The sequence below is a fragment of the Molossus molossus genome, unplaced genomic scaffold, assembly GCF_014108415.1.
Source record: "Molossus molossus isolate mMolMol1 unplaced genomic scaffold, mMolMol1.p scaffold_m16_p_13, whole genome shotgun sequence".
NCBI lineage: Eukaryota > Metazoa > Chordata > Mammalia > Chiroptera > Molossidae > Molossus > Molossus molossus.
In genome coordinates, this window is record NW_023425348.1 from 94,861,251 (window position 1) to 94,867,311 (window position 6,061).

The following is a 6,061-nucleotide window of genomic DNA, read 5'->3' on the forward strand; positions in this document are numbered from 1 at the left end:
CAAGCGTTAGGTAAGGAGGGAACACAGACGACTGGATTCACCAGCACGTGAGGGACTTGATGACAGGCTCCTTGAAAACAGGATACAATGTTCCAGGGCACAGGCAACAACTGTACGGACTCAAAGTGAAGTAGAAAACTTGATTTGAAAGACACGGAACCAGCCCAGCCGGTGGGGCTCCGTGGTTGAGTGTTGACCCTGCACCAAGAGGTCGCCAGTTTGATTCCCGGTCAGGGCACATGCCCAGGTTGTGGGCCCGATCCCCGTGGGGGACACGCAGGAGGCGGCCAATCCATGTCCTCCCTCATCGATGTTTCCATCTCTCTCTCCCTCTCTCTCTCTTTCTCTCTCTCTAAAAATAAAAAAAATAAAGACGCTGAACCAACAGTTAAATATCTCCCCACCAAAAAAAACAGCAGGAGTTTTTTAAAATCGCATCCTGACCCAGGGTGCTGTTAAGAGAGCTTTACATCAGCAAACGGATCGGTGCGCCGATGCACGGGAGAAACCTTTCGAGGTGAGGGGAGAAAGTAGGACGAAACAGGACACGGCACGGAACACTGGCCAATTCCCCCCAGCTCGGGCAGCCGTCTTCGAGAACCCACGGTACACAGCACGGGGAGATGTCAGAAGAGACCCTTCACCACCCGGAGCCGGGCAGGGCTGCCAGCGTCCCGGCTGCTACTTCACGGTCACTGTCGGGGCGGAAACCTTTCCTTCTACCCGCCCAGGTTCTCTGCCTGCTCCGGTCACCACACTGACATGAGCCAGATCGGCAGGAGGAGACCAAATCAATGTGCAGTCATGGGGCACCTCTCATACACACGGGGCGGGCAGGGGCCTCAGAGCAGCTTCCCCAGCGGTGGCAGCCACCCCGTGAAACTCCACAGGCCGATGAAGACAAGAGAGGATGTTGGGGGGGCGGTTCTGGAACACAGGAAGCTAGGGTCCTCGGCTGTGCGTCTGTCTCCTCCCGAGGACAGCGGCTGTGCCTACAGGCGTCCAGCCCTTCCTGGCCCCCGAGGGAGACGCCCTCACGCGTGGAGATTTCCCCCCCAGATGTAAACGCTGGTGGGGCAACTCCACTCGGTTCTCAGAGTCTCCCACGGCTGCTGTGCCTTTACATGTTTCTGCTGAAAACAAGCCATCCCCCCAGAGAGGCGCATGTCTGGGTGGTGAACCCTGCTCCCCTTCCCCCAGGTGTCTCAGCCACAGCTATAGGACAAGAAAAAAGAAACTGAAAAAATAAAAAAAAGACTACTAGGCAAGCAAAACAAAACAAAACGCTATCTTTTCCGGGCCCTCTGAGGCACTGGGATGTTGGTCCCCAGAGGGACACGGGAAAGAGAAAGTCCCACGACGCGGGCGCCTGCAAGGACGACGGTGCGGGAGGAGGAAGATGCCCCCTCGTCAGAAGACATCCAGCTGAAATCGGCCCCTGGTCGTCTGAAGACCTACGCCTGAAAGGGAAACACCAGACTTAGGAAAGAATGACAGGAGATGGAGACACTCAATGGGAAGAAAGTTAAAAGAAGAACAAGGAAAAGTTCTCGGTGCCCAAAGCCACAGCAGGCCAGGTGGAGGGAGGAGGGTCTAACAGGTCCCCGGGGAAGGGCTGGTGCTCCTGGCCCAGAAGGGACCTCGGGGTCCCGCTAGGAAGAAGGCCATGGGGAAGCCGGGGCGGAGGAGGGGCGAGCAGCCAGGAGGCCAGGGAATGGGACAGGCAGCCAGGGCCACTGAAGCGCCGTAGGTGTGAGAGAAGGCAGAGGACAGTGACCGGCACTGCAGCAGGCCCCCTGGTGAGCGCGGGTGCAGACGACACTGAGGAGCTCCCTGGCCCAGTCCACACAGTGGGGCTGCTTCCGGGAGGACGGGGGGTGGGGGGGACGCAGAGAGCAGACATCTCAGGCTCCAGCTAACACCTCACAGGGGTACCTGGATAACAGGGGAAATGGGGGACCTGTCTTAGCATCACCAATAGCGGCACACACAGGTACCCCTCGCCTGGCGAGGAGCCGCACGGAGGAATCACCTCACCTGAGCGCATTCCGGCCCAAACCTCGGGCGAGCTATGAAGAAACGGCCTGGCGCGTCCGATTGCAGGACCCTGGGCTCTGCTCCGAAGGCGTCAATGGCCTCGAAAAGCCACACGCACAGAGGAGTCGTGTGGACAGTTCTAGATGAACAGAGACACCCGCGTGCGGGGCATTGGCCCCGACTGCTCACCAACCAAACAGGAGCCTCCTAGCAGGTGGAGGCCCCGGTCAGTGCTGTGATCATGGCACCTGGCCTTGGAGGAGGAGGCGCTCGGGCCTCAACTTCCCTCCAGGCGCAGGAGGGGGGGTGCCGGGGAGTACAGTAGGGAGTCCAGCACACCATGTCCCCAGGAGCAGGCACCCTGTGCTGGGGTGCTGGGGCCCATCGGCTCCCCGGCAGGGCACCCGACGACTGCCCACCCCCAAATCCAAACAGCCCCCAACCTCCTGTGTGCTCTGCTCCTGAGTGGCGTCTACACGGTTAAAACCAACGACCTACCGCTGGCCGCAGCCGCTGCCAACATGTCGAAAGCAAGCCACAGGGGGAAACGCCGGCGTGGCGTGACTGGCCGCGCTTTTTAAACTCGGCCCTGACTCATGCCTGGACGTGAGGGGCACACGTGGCAGATGGATGGTCCCCCGGCGGGGCGGGGGTCACCCGCGCGGGATGGGGTTCATCACGTCTTGCTTCTTAGGCCAAGGGTCGGGGAGGGGGGCAGTTCCTATTTTTATGCTCGCCTCCCGGCGTATCTTAAAAGATCAACTGTGAAACACCGGGAAGGGACGTTCTGAGAACCGACCTCCAGCACCACAGAGAGCGGTAAACACGCACTTCCGTCGGCCGCGCTGGGAGCAGCCCGCAGCCCGGCCGGGACAGGAACCGCACGAGGTGCCTGCTTTTACCATTACTGCTCAGCCCGGGGCTGGAAACCGAAGACAATCGGGAGCCGTGGAGCGGAAATCAGACGAGTAGCTGGGAGGAGGGGCCGGGCGGCCCTTCCCCGGGACCCAGAGAAGCGGAAGGATGATGAGGGCTTTGGGAAGGCCGCCAGGCCCAGGGCACATATTTCAAGTCCGTATCGCTTACAGCTTTCCAGCGCGGCCCGCGAGGAGATAAAGTGGGAGAAAACACACTTCATTCCCAAACAAAAGAAACCACGGAGCCAGCGCACAGGAAGACGCGGAGCAGTGACCCTCTTAAGGAACACTCGGGGTCTGTAGGAAGATCAGGACAAACATGAATGAGAAATATATAAACAACATGAGGGGGAAAAAAAAGAAAGAAAGAAAGACCACATCCTGTTGCTGGGCAGGAAGTTTATAAGAATCAGCGAGCTCTTCCCAAATTAATGTATAGCTCTGCCAGATTTTTCCAGCAAAATCCTAATGGGATTTATTTGGGGGCCCGGGGTGTGCTGGGGTGGGGAGGGAGCTGACAAGATGAATGTCAGACTCAGAGAGAAGGGAAAAGAGGCAGGAAGAACGAAGAGAAGTTTGGAAATGAACACGGACTTTGACGTGGAGATGACATGGCCGTGGGTGCTGGGTGCCCGGCACCGGGGGCTCGGGCCGTGCTTCTGTTGCCTCCGCCCGAGGTGGTAAATGCTCTCGCCATTTGCATTGTCCAGGGGAGCAAACTGCAGCTCAGAGGGGGCTGCACAGAGACACAAGGTCACACAGCCACGGCGACGCTGGGAGGCAGCTAGTGAATCGTAACCCGGACTCCTCTGCTTCCGTAGGCTGTGACATCTCTCCCCGTCCCCCAGTAGCCATCAGTGCGGTAGCCTAGGCGCATAAGGATCTGGGGTACCTGCGTCGAGGACGGGGTGGTGGTGGGATGTCGGAGAATCGGGCGTGTGTGGGGGATAAAGGCAAGGAGCCCGTCCTTCCGACAGTGAGAGAGTTCCATGTGGGACAAAGTTGTCAAAAATAAAGCCAGAGGAAAGAGCGGCCGGCCCGGGATCTGCTTTCTGAGCCCACAAGCCCTGGAAGCCCATGGAAGTCCAGGACGGGCTCAGTCACGCTCGCCGCCGAAAACTGCTACGTTTCCAGCCCTGGCCGGTGTGGCTCAGCGGTTAGAGCGTCGGCCTGCGGTCCGAAGAGACCCGGTTCGGTTCCCGTTAAGGGCACGTACCTCGGTTGCAGTTTGTCCCCAGCCCTGGTTGGGTTGTGTGGGTGGCAGCCACTCGATGTGTCCCTTTCGCGTCAATGATTCTCTCTCTCTCTCTCTCTCTCTCTCTCCCTCCCACTCTATCTGAATAAAAAAATGGAAAAATGTCCTTGGGTGAGGATAAAAAATAATAATAATAATAAAAAACAAACTGCTAGGTTTCTGTACACCCGAAAATGTGCATCGCTTCCAGCCAAGGCGGCGTAACAGCGGCCCCGTTCATCCCCTGCCCGAGACAACCCACGAACAAGAAAACCAGATAAAAAAAAAATACACACAACCTCAGGCGGTGAACAGTAAGGTTCCTGGGAGGTGGGAAAGGGTCAGGGTCAGTCCTACCACCGCCTGCTTGCTTCCTTGAGAGTGTTCAGGCCCCGGAGCAGGAAGGGGGAACAGAGGGGAGCCCCACAGGAACCCTGAGTTGATGAGAGAGAGCTGAGGGTGTCGGGAGACTCAAGCAAAGAAAGCTCACAGAACCAAGTGTCAGAGAAGAGAGAGCCCTGGCGACCCCAGAGAGGCCCCCCAGGCCAGCAGGGCCTCATCAGCATGAGCCTGGGGGGGGAGGGGGGGCTTCCCAGGGCTGGGAAGGGACTGCGGGCCGGAGTGAGGGGCCTGTGCCCCCGCAATCTGGGGAGAGGTCTGGCTGTTGCCTAGAAACACGTTAAGCATGAAGACACCAACGGGTCCAAAGGAGTAACAGACCTTTGAAATCTACACGAAGCCAAAAGTGTTAGCACCGAGGAGAAAGAGACAAAGGCACGATTCTCGCCTGCTGTCCATTCCTCTCTCTCAATGGTTAATCGGACAAGCGGGCAGAAATTCAGCCAGGATATAGGGGACAAATAACAAACACTGCCAAGGAGCTCAGCTCCACCGACATTTATGGCACACTCCACTTAAACACATTCCTTCCCAGTGTACACAGAACACGTACCAATATAGACCACGTTCTGGGCCATAAAACAAGACTTAATAAGCTGAGCAGGACTCAAGTCACGGGGATTATGTTCTTGGACCATAAGGAATTAAATTATAAATCAATAACAGAAAGGTCCTTGGAAAATTCTCAAGTATTTAGAATCGAAATAACACGCTTCTAAATGACCCATGAGTGGAAGAAAAAGCAGAAAGGGGGCTAGGAAGCGTTCCCGACAGGGAACACGGGGCGCACGGAGGCAGAAGGGCTCGGCCGGGCTCACACCGCGAGGGGCCTGCAGGGAGAACGAGACAGGGCTGCCCGCTGACCTCTGCCCCTCAAAGAATATAGGGGGAAAAGGCCAATTCAATCTCCCTGGAAAGGAAATGATACAGAGCAAGTGGTCGTCGACGGAGTGGAAAGCATAAAAACAACAGAAAGATCAGAAGAATAAAACTTAAAACGTCTTTGAAAATCTCAACCCAAACTGATAAACCTCGAGTCCATCCCGGCAGGAGAAGACAGGGACTCCAGGTCAGGAGTGAGGGTGGCAAGACCCCCACAGATGGTACAGATACTAAGGGATCACAGGCAGCACAAGAACAACTGGCCCAGTAAGTTGGACCGGTTAGACAGAGTGGCCAGATTTCCTGCAAAACAACGAAAAAGCCCCCTCAGAAAGCCCCACACAAACTCTTCAAAGAAATGGAAGAGGAAGGACGACTTGACAACTCATTCCATGAGGCCAGCATCACCGTAAGACCAACACCAAAAACAATCTAAGAAAAGGGGACTACCAGACCAGGGTCCCTCAAACACCTAGCTGCAAACATTCTAAGTAAAATTTTAGCAGACAGGATTCAGCAACATTTAAAATGGAGAACACGTCGTGACCGAGTGTGGTCTATGCCAGGAACGGAGGGTTTGGTAATTCACCAT